This window comes from Sturnira hondurensis, unplaced genomic scaffold, assembly GCF_014824575.4.
Source record: "Sturnira hondurensis isolate 20B ecotype Veracruz unplaced genomic scaffold, ASM1482457v3 Scaffold0004136, whole genome shotgun sequence".
NCBI classification, from domain to species: Eukaryota; Metazoa; Chordata; class Mammalia; order Chiroptera; family Phyllostomidae; genus Sturnira; species Sturnira hondurensis.
Window position 1 is genome coordinate 29,729,710 of NW_028076767.1, and position 26,798 is coordinate 29,756,507.

The 26,798-nt window shown below is 36.4% G+C and overlaps 1 protein-coding gene across 9 annotated transcripts in view; it reads left to right on the plus strand.

Annotated features, from left to right (window-relative positions):
- The window catches only part of NCOA3 (nuclear receptor coactivator 3), a 98,451-nt gene that overhangs the window by 16,108 nt on the left and 55,545 nt on the right, over nt 1-26,798 (plus strand). The window contains exon 1 of one of the 9 annotated variants that reach the window (XM_037044233.1): nt 25,049-25,457. The exons of the other annotated variants lie outside the window; for them this stretch is intronic. The gene's annotated coding sequence lies outside the window, so the exon portion shown is untranslated. Of the gene's footprint in view, nt 1-25,048; nt 25,458-26,798 lie in introns of those variants that run through there. 9 annotated transcript variants of the gene reach the window in all.

Sequence of the window (26,798 nt, forward strand, 5' to 3'; positions counted from 1 at the left end):
AATGCAGGTGTGAGATACTGTTGGCTTAGACCATGGTAGCAGCATGGTCAGAAAGGTGATAAGAAGTGGTCAGATTCTGTGAATACAGGGTCCAGCACAAATAACACCCCTTTTTATTATAAAATCTTTTATTACAAAGCTGTAAGCATGTAATTCTGTAACATAATAATACACATTCAAGCACACCATGTGACATTTTAGGTGAAATGTTCAAATTGCTGTCCATCTCTTGTGACATTCACATACCCTACCAACCACACTCAAGCAAGCCTTACTTCTGCTGGATCCCGTATTTTGAAAGTGGAGCCGAGAGAGTTTTGTGATGGATTCAGTGGGTTGCGTTGTGTGGGGTGGACCAAGAGAAGGGGAAGCATCAGGGGTGACTCGAAGGTGTGGCTTGAGTAACCAGAAACCCTTGGTTTCATTTTTCTTTCCTGTTAAACTGTCCACCCAAGATTTAATTCTGGCTTGATCCCTTACATGTTTTCCTTGTTCATTTGAACTTGTGATTATTTCTTTTACCAAACTTCTAGTCTGTTTTGCCTAGCTTGGCACTTGGTACATACCACGAGATGCTATATATAACATTATTTCGCCAGTATTAGTCTTTTTAAGTAGGTAGCAAGCATCTTTTTACTGATCATGCTGGATTTACTTACCTGCTCAAGATCTAACAGCTTTCTGACTACATTTTGGACATTCAGTAAACATTTAATTGTACACTCCTCTGGCTTGAGAATAAGTTATGTGAAAACCTTAANAAGATTTAATTCTGGCTTGATCCCTTACATGTTTTCCTTGTTCATTTGAACTTGTGATTATTTCTTTTACCAAACTTCTAGTCTGTTTTGCCTAGCTTGGCACTTGGTACATACCACGAGATGCTATATATAACATTATTTCACCAGTATTAGTCTTTTTAAGTAGGTAGCAAGCATCCTTTTACTGATCATGCTGGATTTACTTACCTGCTCAAGATCTAACAACCTTCTGACTACATTTTGGACATTCAGTAAACATTTAATTGTACACTCCTCTGGCTTGAGAATAAGTTATGTGAAAACCTTAAAGTAAAAGCCTGTTCTAGCTTTACTTTGGCTTACTGGCAGCTTTTGAGGATGAATTGCTTTGGATACTTTTCCTCAGTTATTTTGAGTCTAAAAAGCCATTAAATACTTTTATTTCCATAAAATGTTATGTATTATCTTGAATTTTGCAGCAGTATGAAGACTTTTTTTTTAAGTGACTATTTTTTGTTTACCTGAAACATGCAGAGCATTCTAGGAGATATAAAGATGAGTGAGAAAAGGTCCCTGCCCAGAAAGGAACTTAATGCCATTATGCAGACAGTGTAACATGTACAGGTGTGTCTCCTTTATGAACATAACATTGTATTATGATTTAGTGTGAAAAACTGATAATAGCATTCTAAAGGTTGTAGAGGTTCTTTACCTCTTTATACAGTCATGTTACACTTTTGTGTTTTGGGTTCTAATTTGTTAAAAAAAAATTTTTAAACCCTCATCTGAGGACATTTTTCATTGCTTTGAGAGAGAGAGAGCACACCGGTGGGCGGAGGAGGAGAGAAGGAGAAAGAAAGAAACATTGATTGGTTGCCTCCCATACATGCCCAACCAGGAATCGAACTGGCAACCTAGAATGACTGGAAATCAGACCCACAGCCTTTCGGTGTACTGGACAGCGCTCCAACCAACTGGGCCGCACCAGCCAGGGCTGGCTTCTTATTTGTAAAAATAGTTCTTCAGACTTATTCCTATCTGTTTCCACTTGCTGATAGGAAGTGTTCTCCCCCCCCTCCGCTTTCCTTTATTTGCATTATATTTCCTTATAGCCTTATGTAACATCAGTATTCTTTTTTTAAATCTCCTGTGCAACTTATACTTTTACTATCTTGTATTAGGAGCACTTGCTTTCCTATTTCTTTGAGAGACAGACAGACAGACAGACAGGGAGACATCACTTTGTTGTTCTACTTACTTATGTGTTCATTGGTTCAATGTGTTCATTGGCATGTGTCCTACCCGGGATTAAGCCCACAACGTTGGTGTATAGGAATGAAGCTCTAACCAACTGAGTTAGCTGGCTAGGGCCTGCTCTCCTCATCTTTTAAGCTTTGTTTTACTTTTATCTCTTAACCTTTCTTCCTTTAAAATAATGTCTGTAACACATTCAGGATTCCAAGACACATGCAAGATTTTCAAGGAATTTTTACATAGAAACTCTGTTCTATTATTGTAAGCAAAGAGTAAGTTCTTCAAATGGTCCTCACTTATTAGATACTATCTGGATTAGGGGATGTGCTCTCTATCTGCAATTGAGTGCTATTAAATTTCCCTTATTTGGGAGGGATTAAATCTTCTAGACAAGGAGGATAGGAAAGTGGTAAAAAGCAGTTCTTATGTGAGTTGTGGCCATCATCAACTCAGTTTTGTCTATGACCATCATTTCTACTTGGTAATGGAGTATTTTTTTTTTTAGAAAATGGTAGAATATACCTCATGCATATTTTAATGGCAATCTAGTTAGTTCAACAAACTTTTACATGGAAAAGCCAAGGAGATAAGCCCTGGCTGGTGTGGCTCAGTGGATTGAGGGCTGGCCAGCGAACCAAGGGGCCTCAAGTTTGAGTCCCAGTCAGGGCACATGTTTGGGTCGAGGGCCAGGTCCCCAGTAGGGGACACGCAAGAGGCAACCACACATTGATGCTTCTCTTCCTCTCTTTCTCCTTCCCTTCCCCTCTCTCTAAAAATAAATAAACAAAATCTTTAAAACGAACAAAAACCCAAAGGAGATTAAAATGCCCTATTTAGATGACCTTTAGTTGATTTGCTACAAGTCTTTGGGTCTGGGAATACTGTGGTAATTCATGATGTGATTTTTAGGCACGTCATTAGAAACAGAGAAAATATGTAATTTATTTTGGTTGGAGCGTAATGGTGAATTTAAGCTTTAAACATTTTGTCCAAGAGAGGCTGGTGTTCAAATCTTCACCTAAAGTAAGCCACAAGTCTTTAACTACAAGCTTTGGAAGAATGATTTGTTGACACACATGTTAGATGATTTTTAAAAACATAATGATTTGCTTGGAAAAATGATTTGCTGACACATTTCATATGATGATTTTTAAAAATATAATTTGTGTTGTCTCCTGAGTTGTTTCATTAACTAAAATTATTAATCCCCTCTTTTAAATGAATCAGTGTTTTATTTTGAGAAACTAGAGATGATGATATATCCTCCCCCCCCTTTTTTTTCTTTTTAAAAAACCTTCAGCCTCTATTCTGGCTATTGTACTTTTCTCCAAACCTTTACTTAGAGCAAGAAAAGCTTGGATGCCCTGCTTTGTTTCCAGTACTTTACTTCGTATTTGGTAAGACATTCTCTAAAGAAAATACAGATGTGTTGCCTAGGTAATGTGTTTTTAGTGTCTTTCATGGATGGCTCAGTTTTTCAATCCCTGCGATGATTTGTTGACTCAGTTTTGATTTTTGACACTTCTTTCTTGTGCTGCAGAAAGTACATATGTCAATAGTACATAAACTGTTTACTGAAATATCCTTAGTACCCAGAATGGTGGCAGGTACATGGTGGGTACTCAAGTATTTGTTGAATGAATATAGAGTAGCAGTAATAATAATCCCTGTTTTTTGAGCATGTACTATAGTCCAAAGTGCTAAATACTTTGAGTGGATTTGGTAGCATTTCCATTTTTTTGCTGAATGTTTTCCTATCCATGGGATGTGTATGAATAGGTGTGAGGTAGGAAGGAGGAAATGAAGCTGGCATTTATTGAGGATGCTGTTACCAAATTTGGTGAAGCCTAAGATGCTGTCAGTTATGCAATGCATTGTTCTATGTGCCACTAGGAAAAAAGTAAAATTGCCAATTAACTATGACATATCATCCATGACATGATACGTTGTGATTTCAAAGATGTAAAAACATGAAAAAAAATCTAAGGACTTCTAAGGAATACCAGTAGTTTTATCTAATTCTCTCATCTAATGATCATTAAATTTTCTACAGGTATTATTACCCTTATTTTAGAGATGAAGAAAATTAAAGTTTTGGGTTAAGTTCATAGGTTCTCAAGATAGAGGATCCAAATTGAGGTCTCTTAGACTTCAGAGACAATGCTTTTTTTTTTTTTTTTTAACCATCTCATATTGCTTCAGGAGACAGGGAAGCAAAATAGTACATTGGCCTGTCAGCTCTGGCTTGAAGATTCTTAGTTGGCATGGCTTTAAACATTTTCTTAAAGTAGCTGTTTTTGTCTTTTTTTTTAAATCCACAAAATCTCTCTATTTACTATGTACTAGCTACCCTGTGTTTTTATGTGGATACAGAACAATATAAGGCCTTATCTCTTTCTCTCAAGGAATTTATAGTCTATTTAGGGAGATGAGAGAAATAAACATGAAAATTAGATAACTAGAAGGGATTTAAATAACATTTCAGAGAATAATAAAAGAGGTTTAATAAGGCAATGCAGGATTAATTATGAAATAAATTGTACAAATAATTGCTTTTGGAGTTTAGAGGAAGGAGAGATTGCTTGAGGCTGAAGTTATCCAGGAAAGGATTAAATGAATTCCGGGGAGATAGTTTCAGTTAGTAAGATTACTTACTCTAAAATCATATTAATGTTTGTTACAAATGGAACTGCAAACTCTTGCAGAACTGTAGTACCTTGTTTTCTCTGTGCATGAGAGCAGAGAATCTTCCTGCCATAGAAAAGTAGAAGCAATCATGTGGTATCAAGTAGATGGGGGGAAAATACTCACTTTTAGGAGAAACACTTTAGGATGAAAATGAAGAGAGGGCCCCTTCTCCCCTCCCTCTTCTTAAATGCCTTGAGTGCCACTCTTGCCACATTTACAATCAGTTGCATTTTCTGAACCATCGCCAATGTTACTTTTTGTGTCTCTTAAAAGTTCATGATGAACTGTGAAAGGTTGGAAGCAAGCATTTACTAACTACGCTACTAGTGTTTTTCTGTATTTCGAAATAGGGCCTCTTTTAGTTAAAGATGCATAACAAACAAAGAATAGTCAACCATGTGTTTCGGGCTACATTCCTGAGTCAGACCCTCAGACCCCAACATTGGGTTATAAAGGTGGGTTGCTTTTCTACAGGCAAGTCGAAAGCTAAATAGTAAAGGCTTGGAAAGCAAGAGTACTGTATTTTGGACCTTGTTGGATAATCTTGGGCATTTTATTTAACCTCTAGAGACATCTGAGGTGGATCACACCAAATGTTCTTTCCCTGCTTTTTTTTAAAAAAATATTTTCTTTCTTATTTAAAAACAATACCAATAGGTATCCATGGCTAACAAAAGTTCAAACTCTGCAAAAGGCTGTGAAGTGAGGTTTTCCTCCCACTTTCTTTTGTACCCTAGTTCATTCCTCAGAGGTGATCACTATTATCCTTTTTTGTGTGTGTGTTTACAAATATATTTATATGTCTTTTTAAAAATAGTTATTTTATTGTTCAATTACAGTTGTCTGCATTTTCCCCCAACCACTTCCCCCCTACCCCAGCCAAACCCACCTCCCCCCTCTCTTCTTTCCTCCCCCTCACCTGGTTTTGTCCATGTGTCACTCATAGTAGTTCCTGAATATTTGTATGTCTTTATATCTTTATCTTCCATATAGCTCCTTCCTTTTTGTAAATATAAATTACAGTATATTAAAAACACTGTTTTGCATCTGGTTACATTTAACATTGTCTTTTGAAAATGGTCCTATCAAGAAATACAGATCTAACTTTTTTAGCAGATTGTGATTTTACTAATATGCCTTTATTTTATTTTATTTTTTAAAAAAGATTTTAATAATTTATTTTTAGAGAGAGGGGAAGGAGAAAAGAGAGGGTAAGAAATGTCGATGTGCCAGAGATACCCATTGCCTCTTGCACAGTCACAGTTGGGACCTGGCCTGTGACCCAGGCAGGTGCCCTGACTGGGAATTGAACTAGTGACCTTTTGGTTCACAGGCTGGCACTCAGTCCACTGAGCCACACTAGCCAGGGCTCTTTGCCTTTTATATAATATTCTGTCTTGTCTGTTTTAGGTTTAAAAAAAAATAAGAGGGTTATACTTTTGTTTTAGCTGTTGCCTTTATATTACAACTCCAGTGTAATATCCTTAGTATCTCCCACCCCTCCTGTTTTTGATTATTGTCTATTGGTCTCTTACTTTGGGTGCTGCTGAAATTGCCAGGCAACCCCTTGTATTTCTTCCTCAGCATTGACATAAAACTACTGTTTTACTTTCAGTTACTATCCAGAGACAGCATGTTTATTCTAATTTTTATCTCCTTACTTTCCCGTCATTTTTGATAGATATATTGTATGTACATTGTCAAAGCATATAACCATTATATATTATAACATGCCCTTAGCAGTTTTGAGTTTTATATAGCTATATATTTATTTTTCACTGTTTTAATGTTGATGTGGACTTTCTAGTTATTTGGGTTGTTTGAAATTCATTCTTTAATAGATTTCTCAGGAAGAGCTTATGGGAACAATATTCTTTGAGTTCCACTGTGTTTAAAAGTTCATCTCTGACTTTAACATTTGAAAACTGGTTTGGCTGATTATAAAACTTTTTTTCTACAGTGTCTGTCATTCCATTGTCTTCTGGTATAGAGTATTGCTGTTACAGTCTCGTGTCAATCCGGTTTTCTTTACAAGTGACTTAGCCTTTTTGTCTTTGCCTGATTATTCGGAGGAGCTTTTTCATAGTCCCTGTATGTATTGTTGTTGGTCATTCTGATTCATTTTTCCTCAGGCGTGTATGTAGTTAAGTTCTTTCAGTTTGTAGTTTCAAGTCCTCTGCTCGCCCTCCCCTGCCAACATCAGGATGGTTTACTTGACTGGTTGTGTTTTATGTTTGTTTGATTTCTTTTTTATTTTGTTGTTCCATTGGCTTGGTTTTCTTCTTTGGAACATTTGTATTCTGTACATTAATATGTTGGATCTTTGTATATTATGTTTAGTAGAGAGATAAAACTCTTTACTGTGTTCAGACCTGTATATCCACCTGTCTTCTCAACCTAGTCACTTGGATTTCTAATAGACCCCTCAAAGGCAACGTGTCCAAGGCTGAACTGATCTTTCCTGCTAAATCTTCTTCAACAAGCCTTCTTTGTCTCATTTGTTGGTACCTTTCATTCTTTTTCTCTATTCCTCACTCTTGATCCTGTGCTGTTCTTCCTCTGATATGGCCACACGCCGGCCTTTGGGTGTGTGCCCTCCGTGTGGAATGTTTCTTTCATTGCATGTCTGTTCGACTAACTTCCTCATCACTCTTAATTCCTCAAGTCTCACTCTCTTAGTGAGGCCCATTCTGATCACTTTATTTAATGCTGGAACCTCTCCCCTCATAAAACTAATCCTGTAATATACCATATAACTTACTGTGTTTCATTATGTTTTTTGCTAATAAAATGTAAGCTCCATTAGGCAGGAGTCTTGGTCCCTCCTGCTCACTGATACATCTCCAGCACTTTGGTAAATGCCTGACATGTAGTAAATATTAATTGTTCACGTGAATAAATATGTCCTCCAACTATTCTGCCACCTCTGTTTGTGGAATTAAGATTTTTTCCTGGGACATAGCTATCTTTTATCTTCAGCCTCCATGGGACTGCATTAAGGAAGTTTCTGGTCTCTGTTTTATTTTAGTTTCTGGTTTATTTAGGCTGGAACTGTTTCTAGAAATGCAGCCAAGATGGAAATTGACTTTGAAAATAGGGTATTATTAATATGAAGCAACTGTGAGTAGTAGTTAACCATTTATCATATATACAAGGGAAATCCTTTTTAAATTTTCTTATTCTGCCAGCCTAGTAATAAAAGGTTTCTTTCTTTTACTGAATTTTCAGTGGCAATTTGAGGAGAGGGGATGGTAGGTATAGGCATTAATTAATTTGTAATTGAAAACTGCATAAATAAAAGCACGTATGCATATTGTTGCCTCGGTGTTTCTGTAACTTTGTTTCAGGAAATCAGGAGAGTTGCGGCAGTCCAGAACAGACTGTATCGGGATGACAGCTGTGAGTCATCTCTCCGAGAAAGGCTACTTCGCTCTGTCTACGGCTGTCGGGTGCGAGATGTAGGGCTCAGCAGTGGGGCTTTCAGTTGGAGAACGTAATAAAATTAATTGATATTATAATGTGTCCCCCCAAATACCATCATTTGGGTGTGTTCCTTTTCAGTCTTCATCTATGTCTAAACATACTATACAATATATACATTACGTAAGAAATATAATACATAATACCGCATTTCCAATATGTTGGGAACATTTTTAGAGGCTGTATAGTACTTTATTATATGGAGAAACCAATTTATGTAATTTTTCAGGTGTGCATTGAGGTCTGTGTTCCCAGCACTGGAGCCCTGGGTTGCTTGGTCTTTCTCACTCCCCATTTGTTTCTCCCAGGTTTTATACAGGCTGCCTGTCTCTGTTCCTCCCACTAGCCTGGGTGAATGTTTCTTCTTTATCTCCTTGGTTGTTGGACCTCCATGCAGTTCAGTTTTCTGACAGTTTTTGGTTGTTTTTTGTTTTTAAGTTGGTTGTTATCCTTCTTTTGGTTGTGTGAGAAGGTAAAAGTGTATCACCTACGCCTCCATTTGGCCAGAAGTCTGAGATAAAGTTCTTAGAAGTTTAGTTTAAGCATTTACAGTTATGAGTTCTTATTATAGTTTCTTTTTTTGATCTGTAAAACATGGAAATGAAGGTAGCTTTAGGTAAATAACCAGCACGTTCTCAACCAACTACAGGGATTTTTTAAAAAAGTGCTTGAGACGGTGCTGGAACAGTGAATGAAATGGAGAAATACTTGTACAGTAGAAGAAGCTGACCCTGACTTCTCCACAGTGCATTGTTATTTTAGTCAGGAATTTGTACTGTGTCCCTGTCTCTTACACATGCATATTTTAAACACTCATTTGGTACCATAAAGACATGATGAATTCTGTTTTAAAATAATTTTAATAATAGTGTAGAAGTTTATTTTTTGAAAGTGGTTCAAAAGTTTCCATCCAATGTCATTTACATGTTTATTTTACACATGCTGTTTATTAAGCATAGTTAAGGAAAAGTGCTGTGTTCTTTTCTGATTTTATAAAAATAGTAAAATGGCACATTTAAAAAATAAGCTCAAGCAATACAGAAAAGTATATCTAGAGGTAGATGATGCCAAGATTTTGTATGCATCTTTCTACATTTCTCTATGTAGACTTTAACATATGTTAGAGATGAGGGTTTTGTTTTTTTTTTGCATGCTGTCCTGTAATCTTTTTTCCCCCTCCTGTAATCTTTTATTATTCAATCTTATGTGAGGGATATCTTTCTAGGTTAATATCGTAAGTTGAAATCAATATTTTTATGGTTTCTACTATGCATGTCACATCTGTTTTTTTCTGTGTGTGCGTCATCTTTTAAATAATCTATGCTCTATTGATAAAATGTTAGGTCGTTTCCAGTTAGAAGCCTGTGCTTTAAATGCCCCTCTAACTTTAAAAAAAAATCCTCCCCGTAAGATATGTACGTTGATTTTAGAGAGAGGAAGGAAGAAGGAGAGAGACAGAAACACTGATGTGAGAGAAACATCGATTGGGTTGTCTCTCATGGGATCAAACAGGCAATATCTTGGTGTATGGGAAGATGCTCCTAACTGCTGAACCTCCCGGCCAGGGCCAATCTTATTTTTATTTGTACTTTCTCTTTCTCATATTATCTTGAAGCAAGTCCCAGATAAAATACTATTATAATTGTAAAAGTTTTAGTAAGTACAGTAGTGTCCCTTGTTTGCAGTTTTCCTTTCTGTGGTTACAGTTACCTGCAGTCATGTGCGGTTTGAAAATATTAAATGGAAAATTTCAGAAATAAACAATTCATTCGTTTCAGATTTCTTGCCATCTGAGTAACGTGATGAAATTTTGCGCTGTCCTTCTGTGTCCTACCTGGGACGAGAATCGTCCTGTTGTCCAGTGTATTCACATCGTATGTGCTATCTGGCTATTAGGCCACTCAGCCCTTTTGGTTATGAGAGAGAGAGCGAGAGACAGACAGCGACCCCACATTCACATACTTTTTAGTACAGCATAGTGTTGTAATTGCTCTATTTTATTATTAGTTATTGTCGTTTATTTCTTACTGTGCCTTATAGATTTATAAACTTTATTATAAATATGTAAGTATAGGAAGAAACATAGCATTTGGTACTGTCTGCGATTTCAGGCATCTGTATTGGGCAGTGTGTCTTGGAACTTATCCCCCTCAGATAAGGGAGGAATACTGTATCTTTAACAGTAAGGATTATTAAAAACACATTTTCTTTAAGAAATTCCTTAATATAAAGTATTCAGGCATGTTCATTTTTTCAGTTGCTTGAAACATAACTGTGTTTATAGTCAGTTTGAATTAGATGCCCATATTGTAATTTGCTATTTTTTGTATCTTTTACTTAGGTTCCTACTGCTTCCCCTTTTCCCCTTGAATTTTATGTATTGGGAAAAATGGGGTTATGTCCTACAGAATTTCCCACAGATTGGATTTTGTGTCTGAATAGTGTCATTTAGCACATTCTTCTGTCCTCTGTGTTTTCTGTAAATTGGTGATTGGATGTAGAGTTTTTAACACATATCATTGAAAGAGAATCAGTTTCTAGATTTATAAACTTTCATTCTTTTAAATTTTTAAGTTGGTCTGCCTGAGAAAGCTTTGCAGAGTGTCTCTCCAGATGTCTTCTTTCACAGTTCTTCTCTCTGCCAGAAGAAAGGAGCGCCCCCCTTTTTTTTACTGTGTTGCATTTACCCTGGGTGTTTAAAAAAAAGATGGGGTTTGAAACACGTGGGCAATTACTGTTATTGGTGTCACGGTTTAAAAAGTGAATGACTCTTATGGCTGGGTAACAAATGGTCTGTCAGGGGTTCTGAGTCTGTTTTCATCAAAATCAAAATCAAAATTGAAGGGGGAGTTAATCAAATTGCTTTCTGAGAGATAATGAAAAGTAGTTTTTGATGATAGTTCAGTGAGATTTTTGTTCATATAACTAAGATTGCATTGGAAGAATTGAGTGACATTGCTTTTACATAACTCTTTTTACTTAATTATCTACTTATGTCAGCAAGTTTTATGTATAATTTTATAAACAAAAATTATAAATTGATGGACACTGTTGCATTTTAGCAGTATTATTTATTATGGATATCTGGATGCAAGGGCTTGTGTATCTTAGCAGATTCACTTACATATAGAATGCATTTTTTTACATGAATTTTATCAAAATGTGTAATTCACTTGTATTTTGAACAATTATATCCTAATATCAATTGTATTAATTCAGAATAAAATGTGTTTTCAACACGGAAGAACCTATGATCAGATGGGATTTAATTATTTCAATTTATATACCCCTTTATTGCGGAGATAGGATGATCAATAAAATACTTTCAAGCATAAAATGATATTCATTATGATCAAATACTTTGGGAGAAGAGGAATAGAAATTTGTCTTCTGGGAGAAAGACACAGTTATAAAATTTCTGGCTGTTAGGATGATAATTCAGGTTTCTTTGAATACTTAAGAGTAATATAACTTTATTAAAAATTCTAATACTGATAATGTCTTGGAAATTACCGCTTTGTAACTAAAGTTTTAATTTAAACGCTAACTTACAAATATTCAAGGGTGCATTTTTTTTTAAAGATTTCTTTTGGCAGATATGTGAGCAGAAGTTTGAAGTCCTTTGGTTTCCAGTAATTTCAGGCTCTGTATTGTGTTGCTGATGAAGGACTACAGTGTTACATTTCTGGCTTTTAACGAGTAGATTTTCAAGAAAGAAATACTACAAAAAATACTACATCTCTGTCTGAAACAAAGACACATAACTTTATAAAAACATGAAATATAAAGAAGCTTGTTTACCTCTCCTCCCTGTTCTTGGCAGACAAGCAACTGATCTTTGGTGTATATAAGCAAAATTATTAATCCATATTTTGTATTTGCAGTTTTAAGTAAACCTTCCCTCCCTTGTGTTTTCTTTATTAAAGTGCAGGCTGGAAAACAAATGTTCTTGTTGAAATGAAAAAAATATTTACCAGTGATTAAAAGAAAATTTTAATAGTGTGATTCTGTCAACAATTTTAAACATGCATTTTTATTTTAGTTTAAAGAAAAAAGGAAAAGAAGAATTTTGTAGGCTTAATATTTCATTATTTAGATAATATATTCCTTCCATGAAGAATAAATAAGACTAAAATAGAAAGGTTAATGTAAACATTTCTTAAAACAAAATTTAAAAATTTTTTTTGGCTTGAAGGCACCACTATTTCCCTTGGTTTTTAAATCCTCATGTACCAGCTTGGTTCTTTTGCTGAAGATGAGGCACTTTTGTGGTAGTGTTGCCATGGCGACTGCCTTCCAAGTGCTGCCTCAAGGTCACTCATCACTCATAGCCCTGAATACTTGGATTTTGTTAAAGAAAAATATCAACGCTGAGTGGATAAAATGAAGTTAATTATCACATTGCATTACTCAATCAAATCTAGCACTTTATACATTAAATCAGTGTGAGTGTTGACAGTATTGATAAACTATATTTTCTTTGACTATTGAATTTTATTCATCAGATTAGAAGACTGATAGTATATCTATAAATTATCCTTAACCACATATTGTAATAATTTGATTTTACTCTATTTGTGACCTTTTAAAAAATATAGCAACTTTACTTTATTGCCTTTATATTTGTGTCTAAACATACTTGCCTCAGTGTTTTTTTTTTTTGTTTTTTTTTTGATGAGACAAGGCCACGAATTCCTTAACATTCTTTCTTTTCGGTAAATTTAGCTTGAAGCTGCCAGTTGTGTCAGCCTTTATTCATATTAGAATGATCATTTTTCTCCCAAACTAGATTTCAGAGGTCTATTGTCTACCTGGCTTCTGTTGTATGCACTCTTTGTCTCATACTGTTGTTAGTTTTCCTTATTATTACTTTCTGGATTTTTATCTTCTGGTTAAATTGAAAATGGTATAGCACCACAGGTTTTTGTGTACTATCATCAAACTGGTTTGCATTGAAGGAAATTGTGAAAAGAAATGCCTTCTTGCAGTATTCTTTATTTTCCTGTGAGTCTTGTTCTGAGGAGAGAAGAATCAGAGCTGTGTGCCTCCATTAGGCTGGAAGGTGACTTTGAAATCAGAGATGAGAAACATTACTTTAAGAAGGAAAGTGCCACTGAAATCAACCAAAATTGCTATTCAAACATATGTAGCTAGAAAATTTGGTCTTTTAGCTAATTAGAGTCTAACTAGTTGCTGTACCTCCAGGGGGATTGGATAAATTGGCTCTCATAAAGCAGTTTCATCTCTGCTTCTGTAGAGCAGCCACCTTTGCACTGTCTGATCAGGATATTATTTTACATGCTTGAAATTTTAATGAATGCAGAGCTCTATAGATAGTATTGGAAATCTGCCAGGTGGTGCATGTCATCTAATGTTTGTTTCACTTATGCATATTTATGAAACCAAGTATGTTATCTGATGCTATTTTTGCTAATTTATTTGGAAAAAGGAGTTGACTTAAAACTGTAAACTGTGATGTAAGGCGATACGATCTAGAGATTAAAGTGTTAGACAAAGTGGTCAGGGCTGTGCACTGATCTTTCCTCTGTCTCACTGTGTGAACTTGGTCAGGTCGTTTTTGTGCTTCATTTTCCTCATCTATAAACAGGGGGGTTCCATTTCCATTGTGACCTTTCATAACTCCTGTCTATTGTTTTGTGCATTAAATTTGGATTCTCTTCTGAAATGGAGAGTTGCAGTTCATACTTACCTAAAATGCCGAATCTGCCCAAGGAATTTGTTGGATTTTAGATGGAGATCTATTTTGTTTCCTGAGGTAAGCTTAAAGTGATTTTGTGTTGTAGATGCATTTTTAACTTATTTTGAAAGGAGGGGAGAAAGAGTTTGAGCAGTACTGGTTATGTGGCAAACAGCAGTTTTTAAAGTGTTTGCAACTCTGCAGAGTTAGAATTGACTGTAGAAATAGGAACTGAAAAATGTCAAATGGAAATTGATTTTGAAAATCTTGAACAAGAGCTTAATATAAATGTTAGGCTTTTTCATTGAGGATGAAAGGTTCAAATACAGTATATTTTTCTTGGAAGTTTTCCTCAACATATCTCATTCGACAGCACAGGCAGGCCTTAGGCTCAAAAGATGGTACACATCTACGTTTCTTTTGTATTAGAAAAAATTACTATTATGAGTTTTTTAAATCCCCCTTTTTAAAAGATTTTATTCTTTTTAGAGGGAGGGGAAATGAGGGAGAAAGACAGGGAGAGAAACAATAATGTGTGGTTGCTTCTCACAGGCCCCTGTACTCGGGGCCTGGCCCTCAAGCCCAGGCATGTACCCTGACTGGGAATCAAACTGGTGATCCTTCGGTTCAGTCTGGTGTTCAGTCCACTGTGCCACACCAGCCAGGGCTGTAAACACAGTTCTTACTTTACAGGATCATGTAGTACTTATTCTGCCATTGCCATCTTTTTGTCAGTGCGTAGAGATCTACTTCATTTAAAAAATGACAAATGTGGATCTAGTAGAGTCTGATATTAAGCCAGACCTGGTTTATATTGGTTGGTATATATTGATTGACTAGTAAAACAGTGTCACAAAGAACATCCTTTTACTTCCATTTTTACCTGTGTGTGCAAATATTTCTATAAAGTGAATTCATTAAGTTGAATTTTTGGGTCAAGGGATATCATTAATGTTTGGATAGATATTTCAAAATTGCCTTCCAGAAAGGTTTAAAAATATACAGTCCTGTTAACAGTGACACCTAATTTTCATGCACATTTTCATTGGATGATTATCTTATCATAGCTACTATTCATTGAGTTACCCACTTGTGTTAGGAATCGTGCCAGGTGCTTTAACTGGTAATTTGGTAAGATGATATTTTTGTCCCCATTTACAGTTGAAGAATTTTGAGGGTCAGAGAGGTGAAATACCTTCCTTAAGACCGCATAACTATTAAATGGCAACACTGGGGGTTAAATCCCTATCTCTGTGACTCCAAAGTCTGTTTCCCCCCTCTAAAACAGTGTTTCTGGTTTTGCTTAGGCTGAGAAAACTCACAGAAGCACATAAAGTTCACAATTTGCATATTTTTCCTCAAAACCAGTGATATAGTCACATAATACATTACATGTTAATAGTGCTTTTAGATCATCCACGGCCTAAATGTTGTAGCTAGTGCACTTCATTAAAAAAAGCTTGTATGATACATAATTCCTGATTCTGACTTGAGGTGTTTGATTTTTTTTTTGTGACTTTAGAAATGTGTCTAATTCTAAGTGGTATTGAGATTAGCTTGAGGAACCAATGACTACAACGGTAAATTTATTGCCAGTTTATAAACCCGATCTAGTCTGAGGAAGAATAGATTGTATTAGTTTGCTAGGGTTGCCATTACACAAAGTACCACAGACCAGGTGGCTTACACAACAAATTAATTTTTTCACTGTTCTGAAAGCCAGAAGTGCAAGGTGAAGAGTGGATTTCTGCTTAGGCCTGTCTCCTTGGCTCGTTGATGGCCGTCCTCTTTCTGCGTCTCAGGTGGTCTTCCCTCTGTGTGTATCTGTGTGCTAATCTTTTCTTATAAAGACATTAATCATACTAATTTTAGGCCACCCTAATTACCTTGTTTTAACTTGCGTACCCCTTTAAAGACCCTGTCTCCAAATACATTCACATTCGGAGGTGCTGGGGGTTAGGGCTTCAACATGTGAACTTTTTGGTGGGGGGGGATGGGCATGATTCAGTTCCTGACATAGGCCATATAATTTCTGTCTTCCATATTTTACGGATTTTATCATTTTTATGTTTATAATGTTGGAGGACCTGATTTTTAAGTGTTTTTTATACATTTGAAACTGGTTTAGCATTATGAACATGCTAAATCCTTTAAAATTTTCTGCTCTACTAAATGTAAACATGGTTTATTTAGCTAATAATTATAATTAATTTTTATAAGAAAATTGTTACTTTCCAGAGTGGCATTTAGAAGAAATAAAGTATATTTATTGTTAGAAAAGAAGCTTAAGGTCAGCAATAGGAAACACCTTAACTCTCAGAATGTAACTTGCTGCCTGGACCTTTGCTCTAAGATTCTTTTGTCGTAAAGTAATACTAATAACCCAAAGTTACCATTTATTGATCACTCAATACATGTATCAGAATCTGAGTATTTTAAGTTCTTTATGTAATTCTCATATAATTCTTACAACAACCCCATAAGGTATTTTTTATGTTCATTTTAGGATGAGGCCTTCAGTTGGGTGAACTAGTCTACCTATATCCAGAGTTTGTAATATTTACTGCCTTCTCATTTTGTACTTACTTGAAATTCATCATTTTATAACAGATTTCTCTACCATATTATACATGATTTCATCTTTTCTGGTCAGGAGCCAGAGGTTTTCTCCTCTGGGTTGGGCAGAATTCCAGAAATCATTCCTGGAACAGAAAATTGAAGGCATTTGGTGTTTTATAGCACGGCATTAAGTCATAAGTGTGTGTGTATGTTTTAAATTCCAGAAAACTGTAGTAGCTATGTTCGCTTCCTTTTTTCTTCTTTTTAAAAGATTTTATTTATTTATTTTAGAGAGGAAGGGAGGAAGAAAGGGAGAGAAACATCTATGTGCCAGAGATACATCGATGGGTTGCCTCTCACATGCCCCCAGCTGGGGACCTGGTCCCCAACCCAGCCATGTGCCCTGACTGGGAGTCAAACCCCTGGAAACCTTTCAGTTTGCAGGCTGGTGCTCAGTTCGCTGAGCCACACCAGCTGGGACTGTGTTGGCATCTTTTAATTATTGGGTTGGTCAAAAAGTCCATTTAGTTTTTTCTGTAAAATTTAAAGACATTTTTCATTTTCACCAATAACTTTATTGATTTGGATATTTTGAATATGTTGGCTATTTCCCAGTATTGGCTTCTAGTGGGTAGAGGCCAGGAGTGCTGTTAAAGGTCTTCCAATGTGTGAGACAGCCCCACAGCAAAGAATTACTTGGCCAAAGTGTTAATAGTATCAAGAAACATCCCAAACCACTTTCGACACGTTTGGTCAGTCACAACACCTCCTCCATACGCTGCACAAATCTTTTTTTGCACTTCAGTTGCATTTTTACCTTTCTTGAAATAATAACATATATATGCCAAAAATGTTGCATATCTTCTACCTTGAATATGAAAATGCCTGCACAGAAATTCACCAGTTTTGGTAAGTGTTTTAAAAAAAGCACACTGATAAGTTTTTTTTAAATGCATGCTGATGTGACAGCTGTCACAATATAATATAACAAAAATTGTTTCAAATGAAGTTAAAGACAGTTAAGCACTACTAGAGCCATTATATGGGAAAAAAACTGAACTTTTTGGCCAACCCTATGTATTTTAACCTATTGAGTTCAGAAGATTTTATATTAATGCCACAAATTATTTCATCTTCCACTTACTCTTATTTTTATTGTGTTTCACTTTATTTTCTTTTGCACTTGCAACCAAAAGTATTATCTATATCTAATGATAGAATATCATCTTCAGAGAATTTAAAATATTATGGGGTTTTATGTAAAACCTTTTTATAAATAGGCATACTGTATGTGTGTGTGTATGTATACACATATATATGTACACACACACACATATATATAACACACACACACACACACACATATATATATATATGTATATGTATATGTGGTAGAGAGTCCTGCCTTCAATTTGTAAAAAATTCAGCATTTGTGAAATGCAATAAAGCAAAGTACAGTTAAACAGGGTCTGTATTGGTAAGCAACTTTCAGATGTTTTCATCTCTTTTGGGGGAATGATTTTCTCCTTAAGATCTCCGGGCATCTTATACATTTTTGCCTGTATGAATCTTTCTTTATTTAATCTATGAAAATTTTGTGTGACTGCCATGAGGTGTTAGGCAGTGTGGTTAAAACAATACCGAGCCTTGTACTCTCCCTTCAGGAGGGAGAAGAACGAGAAGCCCTTACCAGGTGATAAGCACGATAGGGATGTTCCAAGTGTGTTAGTCGTCTACCTCCTTGGAGGAATGTATAACCTACGTTGGGATGGGAAGAGTGGGTTGTAAGGACAAAGTGGAAGCATCTGGGGAATCTTTCAGGAGAAGGAGTGTTGTAAGGTGCAAATTGGAGGTGTACGGTGGGTCAGTAGAATAGCATTCCTGACCAAGAGTAGCTTGTGTGAAAGACTTATGCAACCGAGGTGTCCTTTGGGAAATGCAAATTATTTAGTGTGGACCCTTAGATACAAGAGGAGGTCTCTCGAAATGAGCTGAGAAAGGAATTCAAACTTTATAGGCACGGAAAAGTATAAGTAGGGATATGGAAAGATGGTTCTGATTCATCTGAGGATTAAGTGGAGAATAAAGGTATACTTTTGGAGTAGTGCAGGGAAAACATACTACCTGAACTACTAAAGGATAGCTGTAGTGGGGTTAGAAAGAAATGGGATCAATTTGAGAGATACTAAAAACTAATGATGCTATGAGATGACAGGTGCAGGACATAAAGAGCACCTTATGTCTGCAGGTTTTGAGTTTATCATACAGATTATAGTAGGCATTTAGTAACCATTTGTTGAATGAGTAAATGGACAGAATAGGTAATTTTGCTGATGATCGGAGCCTATAAGCCTAACCTACTCCTTTTCTCTGTTCTACATTTTTCACACACCTGGGTGTTGCCATTATGGGATTGTAGTGGTGGAATTTTCACATAAGTCTATATACAAAGCTGTTGAAAGACACATTGTCAAATTATTTCCCCCTAAGGTCACATAAGTGGCAGACTTCCTGGTAGAATTCAGATCTGAGTCTCAGTTCAGGTGTTCTTTCTGGTATCTCATGGGATACTTTTTCTTTCTTGTGGCCACATAATGCTTAATTGAATCATATTAAAATTTCATGTCCTTTTGAAGGCTTTATTGGTATATTTTGTTCTAAAGGTAATTAATTAGCCATAGTTTGATGTCATAGAAAATATTTGAATCTTTGTTTTGTTAAAGAGTAATTGTTTTTAAGAGAGTGATTCGTAAACTCAAGTCTGTGAAGTACTTTGACAGAGCAAGAAGACATGCAGGCCAAAATTTTGTTTGCTTTTATTTTATAGTCAGTATTTCCTTTTAGGTTGTTTATTTGGCATGGAAGTTGCATTGGTACAGGAAAAAGACCAGGCAGCTAGCTAGCTGGCTCTAGTTTAGTTTTGTCTTGTTTGTCAAGTGAAGGACACATTGGGTACTTGGATAAAACCAGGGGAGAGTGATTTAGTTGGAGATGTAATGAATGATTGCACCTCCCAAGCCCTGGTCCATGGCAAGAACCTAGCCAACAACTACTTACCTCCATGCTTTGTTCTGACTTATTTTTGGAATAATTCATGTGATAGAAAAAAATAGAGAGGCTAGGAGAAATTGAGGAACATTTTATACCTCTGCCAGTGCCTCACAGTGTGTCCTGAGGAGAAAGAGTCTGGATAACTAATTTAATTTTATCCTTTGTCTGTTTTTAGAGTTTGTCCCAACTCAAAGGCAGGTGAAAAGGTCTCGTTGAATTCTTTTGAATGCCTTACTTTGCGATACCAGCCACTAGATTCTCTAAATTTAGGGACTTCTCACAGTATCTTCTATTTGATTGCCTTCCTTTTCCTAAAAGGATTTTTTTCATTCAGCATGCACTTATTTTTATTTATTTTTAAAATAAAATTTGTTGATTATGCTATTACAGTTAGTTTTTCCCCCTTTGGCCCCCTCCACCTGGTATCCCCATTCCCTCCAGCAATCTTTCTCCCCACTTAGGTCATGTCCATGGGTCATGCATATAAGTTCTTTGGCTGCCCCATTACCTGTACTGTTCTTAACATTTCCCTATTCTGTACCTACCAATTTGAGCTTCTTAATGTCTGCACCTTTCTCCCCATTTTTTCCCTTCTCTCTCCCAGCTGATAACACTCCAAATGATTTCCATATCTATGATTCTGTTCCTGTTCTGTTTGTTTGCTTAATTTGTTATTTGGATTCAGTTATTGATAGTTGTGAATTTATTGCCATTTTAATGTTCATCGTTTTGGTCTTCTTTTTCTTACATAATTCCCATTAGCATTTCATATAATAATGGCTTGGTGATGATGAACTTCTTTAGCTTTACCTTGTCTGGGAAGCACTTTATCTGCCCTTCCATTCTAAATGATAGCTTTCCTAGATAGAATAATCTAGGTTGTAGGTCCTTGCTTTTCATCACTTTGAATACTTCTTGCCAGTCCCTTCTTGCTTGCAAAGTTTCTTTTAAGAAATCAGCTGACAATCTTATGGGAACTCCTTTGTAGGTAACGGTCTCCTTTTCTCTTGCTGCTTTTAAGATTTTCTCTTTATCTTTACCTTTATCATTTTAATCATGATGTGTCTTAGTATGGCCCTCTTTGGGTCCATCTTGTGTGGGACTCTGTGCTTTTTGGACTTTTGTGTCTATTTCCTTCACCAAATTGGGGAATTTTTCTTTCATTACTTTTTCTAAAAAGTTTTCAGTGTCTTGCTCTTCTTCTTCTTGCACCCCTATGATTGGGATGTTGGTACGTTTAAAGGTATCCCAGAGTTAAATTCTTTTTCTTCCTGCCATTCTGATTCAATGCTTTTTTTCCCCTTGTGTTCCAAATTGTTAATTTGATTCTTGGCTTCATCCCCTCTACTGTTGGTTCCCTGTAGATTTTCTCTTACTTTACTTAATGCAATCTTCATTTCTGCCTGGGTCTTTTTAAAAAAAAATTTCATTTATTTATTTATTTTTAGAGGGGAAGGGAAGGAGAGAAGGAGAGAAATATCAATGTATGGTTGCCTCTCATGAGTCCCCTGCTGGGAACTGGCCTGCAACCCAGGCATGTGCCCTGACTGGGAATCGAACCGCGTTCGCAGGCTCGTGCTCAATCCACTGAGCTACACCAGCCAGGGCTGCCTGGGTCTTTTTTATGCTGTTCAAGTACCTAGTGAGTTTCTGGAGTATCTTGGTAACTAGTGTTTTGAACTGTGCATTTGATTGGTTGCTCATCTCTATTTTATTTAGTTCTTTTCTTGGACTTTTGTTCTGTTCTTTCATTTGGACCATATTTCTTTGTCTCTTCAATATGGCAGCCTCCCTGTGTTTGTTTCTGTGTATTGGGTAGAGCTGCTTTGACTCTGTCTTAGTAGTGTGGCCTACTGTAGAAAGTGCACCTGGGTAAGTTGTGTGGGACAGAGTCTTAGGCATTGGTCAGGGCTGCACAACCAGTGTCACTGCTCTGTTCGCTTTGTGTGGGAAAGGGTTTGGAGAGGGAACAATGCTGCTGCCTGGCCTCTGGCATTTTGCCCAGGAGGAAGCCGTCTCCCGGCACTCGCCCTGATACCAGTCACTTCCCTTTCTCTCTCCCCGTAGGCCACTGGTGCCCTTCCAGCTGTTGCCCTGGTGCTGAGTCCCTGAGTGGGGTGGGTCCGTATGAATCCTGAATCCATTGTGGATCCTTAGAAGAGTCTCTTGAGAATCCCACAGTGTCTTCTTTCCCAACCCCCCTTGGTTTTTTACAGCCAGAAGTTATGGGGACTCATCTTCCTGGCACTGGAACCCTGGGCTGGGTGGTTTGCTCTGGGGCTAGGATCCCTCGCTCCTCAGGGATCCCTCCCAATTTTTATCCACCACAGGTGAATGTTGGGACCACCTGTTCCCATGTCCACTCCTCCTACCTGTCTGGATTAATGTGACTTCTTTAAATCTTTGCTTATCAGACTTCCACACAGCTTGATTTTCTGACAGTTCTGGGTGATACTTATTTTGTAGGGTACTTGTATTTTTTTGCTATAATTGTGCACAGAGGCCAGGAATGTTTACCTCTGTCTCCATCTTGACTGTAAACCTCTCATTCAGCATCCTAAAATGATTTTTTTAAAAGCCCTTTAACCCTGGATGGTGTGGCTCAGTGGATTTAGCACTGGCCTGTGAACTGTAAGGTTGCTGGTTTGATTCTCAGGGCACACACCTGGGTTGCAGGCCAGGTCCCCCCATTTAGGGACGTGTGAAGGCTACCAATCCATGTTTCTCTTGAGCATGGATGTTTCTCTCCCTCTTCCCTTCCCCCCTCTCTAAAAATAATTTTTAAAAAATCTAAAAAGAAAACAACTCCAGCCCTTTACATATACAGAAAACTATGTGCCCATTAAATAATAGCCCTTTCCTGCCATTCATTGGAATATAAAATGCTTAAAAAACATCAAGCAGTAGCAATTTGTTTGAACTTGAGTTTCCAGTATTCAGTTTTTTCTCTGTTGAAATTATTGAACCTTCAAACTTCAATAAAAGGATGGGAGCATAAGGGAGGAACAAAGTATATACTTAATTTATGTACAAAATAGAAATATAATGGCTTTGAACATGCTGGCAATTTAAAAAGAAGGACCAAGTTTTGCATTTTTAAATACAACCATTAAAAACACAAAGGTGTGCTTTGCTGATTCTATATCTCTGTGGAATATCATGTTTTAAGAATCACTCCAATCTGGTAGGTTGGAAAAAATGAGGCACACAAAATCAGTCTAATTTGTTCAAGGTTACATACAGAAAATTATAAGGAGCATATAGAGTTTATGATTCTACCTAATATTTTATCCATTTAGTTGGACTATAAACAGAACCTTAAAGAGAATAGGCCAAGTATGTAATATGGTTTTCTAGCTCTACCTAGTAACTGCTCAGTTACATCTTGCTATTAGTCATTATTTAGGGAAAAGGTTTGTTTTAGTCATCGATAAAGTGTTTTTTGATGATGTTTGGTTTTTTAGCACAGAGTCAAAATGATGGTGAGAGGAAAATTAAATTGAATTTCAGTACATAGCTTTTACAAATATTTTGCAATGTAGGCTTTTAAAGTGTTTTGAATTTCTGCTTTCGTGACTTTTAGGCCACCCTTGGTTTTAGCTGAGAGAAATTTGAATCTCTGATTCTATTTTCTTCAAGGGCCCGTACGGGCCTTCCTTTGTAGGCATTTCGCATAACAAGTACAGGTCGTGAGTATAGTGTTGAATACTAAGTTTACTTTAGTGTTGGTGTTAGATGATTTGTATAGTATTAAGTAAAATGTTTTAATGTATTGTAGCAGTGAAGATATCTTTGATATAATTTTGACATGAGTATTATACTGACTAAAATTTCTGTCTTTAAATATTGAGGGAAAATATTTTAATCCTTATATGACAGGAATTCTGGGATCTTCCTGTTCTCTCCTTCTTATATAGCTGCCCGTGGAGATTGAAGCCTATCTCAGTGTTAATAAATGCCATCACCCATTCCCTTCCCCCAGCCTTGTGCTGGAGTCTAGTTTGCCTGCAGCTGCAGTGGTAGGCATCTTTCAGGAAGTGACCTTGGCTTGTATTAATCAAATTCAGAACACACAAGAAAGCTTCTTGCTAACATGCTGACTTGATGTAAAATTTTATTGCATCCATTTTATTTCAGAATGAAGCCATCTTGTAAAAAGAAGATATGCAGAAGACTCCTCTAATTTAATGTATTATATTAGAAAAGCTTCTGCAGGCCATTTTAAAAAACCCCTACATTTTAAAAGTATAGACTTTTTATTGACAAATAATGCATAAACTTAAATCATGAAGGTTTGGGAGTTTGTTTTTCTTTAACCAAAATCTAATGCTGAATTTAAAAAAATCCTATATCAGCATCAAGTTTTAAATTTACTTAACAACTGACATTAAATTGCTATGGACACTTTATACACTACGAATTTTGCGGGGGGGACCCTGTAGTAGTGTTTATTAAATAAGGCACTTCTGTGTATAGTTAGTTATCTTTGGGTGTTCAGAAATAACTGTGGCGTCTTTTCTTTCTTTGCTGGTTTGGATAAGAAAACGAATTTCCTACATGAAGTGATTTTCTTAGGCTGTAGTAGTGCTTGCAGCAGCTTCTAAACACAGCCTTAAATCTAAGCCAATAAGCCTGCTAAAATGTGAGCACTTACTGTATTAATGAGAAATATTGGTAACTACAAATTCACATATCTGCTTATTTAGAATTTAACTGATCGTTTTGATAGTACCTGCTAATGCAGGTATTTCACTTTTATCATGTAAAAAATTTCATTTTTAAATGTAGGATAATTAAAGCATGTATAGTACTGACCTTCATTTTAATCTTAGTCAATATTAAGTATAAAATGTTGAAAAGAATATTTAATGAATTAGGTTACTGATGTTTTGTGCATTTGGAAGAAATTTACATAAAGAAATGAATCTGAGAGCAGTTGTGTCTGTTTCCAAAGAGTTCGCTCTTGAGTTTAATGTCTAGGGGATCACTCCTGGGCACTCCTGGGTTTGGAGAGGAGAGAGAGAGAGGAAGAGAAAGCTGAAACCTTGGGGGGTATATCTGCATTTTGGTAGACGTGCCGTATGAAAAGGACAGACATGTTGTTGCATGTTTATGTTAATGATTTAGAGAGGAGGTGGGGAATCTAGGCAAATAAAAATTTGGGGTGTAGATAAATACTTTAATTAACTGTCTTCATCTTTTGAATTGTTTTTAAAGCATTTACTGGAAACACAACCAGCCATTACCTTTTATCATATTGTAAATTGTTTTTAGAATTACAGCCTTGTGGAGATAAATCTGTTGTTTTAACTTGTCTAAATTCACTCTGTATTGACACTAGCATTAATGTCTGGTTTGTTAGATGCTGCAGGATAAAGAAACTAATTGCAAGAAGGAAGATAATTACTCAATTATTTCTTTCCTCAAATACCTGTTCAATATACATGGTCTTAAATAAGATTGTTGCTTTGAACTAAAAATATTCTTTGCCTCTGCTCTTCTGCACCCACCCCTCACCTCCCAATAAAAAAAAAAAGAAGGAAAAATGGAAAAGCTGGACAAGAAAAGGAATATTTGTAATCCCGGTAGCCAATGAGTTAATGTTCATTTGCAGCCTGAGGGGTCAGCGTGCAGTCTCTGTTTCCTGATTGGCTGCTAAAAGGTGAAATTGAAACCACTGTAAACTTTTGACCCTGTAGCAATTCTTGTGGAACGCCTTCCACTGGTGGAGCCCAGAGCTTCGCTCACCTCCCCACCCAGGCTTCCCACCCCCTTTCCTGTATTTATTTTGTGTGATCGTGCGGCGCTGCATGCAGTTTTTCCGAGAGAGGGGCGAGAGAGAAACTGAACAAGTGCTGGCAAGCGGCTTGCTTGCCTGCCTGTTTTAGTAGCCATGTCATTACTAACTACAGCTCAGCCAAAGATGTTGGGCCTGTTAATAAACTGGTCTGCCAACTGGAGTTTTTAATTTTCTCCTTAATCTCCAGGTAATTTTAAAAATACAGAATGGTTATATTTACTGCCATTGTTCATCAGTGGATGGTATCGTTGTTTGAGCAAATTTCCTGAATATGTTGAGTTAAAAATAGCTTTCATTTTTAGCCGCTGTTGTATACACCCCATTAATGTTTTCTGTGTCTCATGTAATTTTACACAACTGGCTAATACATTTACAAGAGTTTTTTCCTTTGCCTTTGTCTTCTATTATGAAGAAATTCAGATGGCATTTTGGATGTGATAACTGTGGAAAATAATTGCAGAAATTATCTGTGTATTCAAATATCAGTAACTCTCTTCCTCTGTTTTGTTGAGGTAAATGGTTTTGAATGTTTTGCATTCACATTTAAATAGTGCTTTACAGTAGATTTATCACAGTAATCCTATGAAACAGGCAGGTCAATTCTTCTCTCATCTCTCCTTTAATATTACTGTTGGATTCTGTGTCTTCAGTTTTTGGTTCTCGTATCCCTGGTGTCTGGTGCAGTGTAACATAGAGGTGCTCAGCAAATGCCGGCTGAATGGACCTAGTTGTCACTTTGGGAACTATAGTGGCTATTTGTACCTGCTTCTTTCCCCTCCAATGGCCAGAACCACATTTGCCTATAACTTCTGAGTGCCGCTGCAGCTGCTGGCATTTAGTAGGTACACAGCGCACATTTCATTGAATTAAACGTCTCGTACAAGGTCACGTCAAGAAGGTGGACTTCCAAAACGGAGGTTTTCTGAAACCAAGACTTATGTTTTTACTGCATCATTTAAATTTTCAGGTTGACTCCATTTAGGACTAAACGTTTATTATAAATCAGCTTTGGTCCTTTGGAGTACATGCACTAGTATAAGTGGTAATACATTTCCGTTTTTTCACCTTGTTCTTTACTAGACATGCATATACTGTAAATTGAGGTAATTCCTACCAACTTTGTCAAAAAGAAAGCTTCTCATCAGTGTATTACCAATGTCCTTAATGGACTAAGTAATAAATAGTGTTAAAATATCTTTTTACTGAGGTAAGTTTATTCAGTTTCAAAAAAGTGGTGCCTTTCTATACAATATTAAATTTTCATATGATTATTAACTTACACTTGTTTTCCCCTTTCAGTGTAGCTACAGAGTGGTTGCAGTTGTAAGTAAAATCTGTTGTTACTGTTTTGATAAAGGGTATGTTTTTCTCTTGATAAATCTCAACTACTAAAGAATGTTAAATTTAATTTACACCAATATCAGGTAACCCTTAAGTAACTTGAAATTTACTTGGTGCACAAACTTATTCTGCAGTGCGTTGGAGATGGGTGGGCAACCACTGGCTTTTCCCAAAGATGGTGATTCCC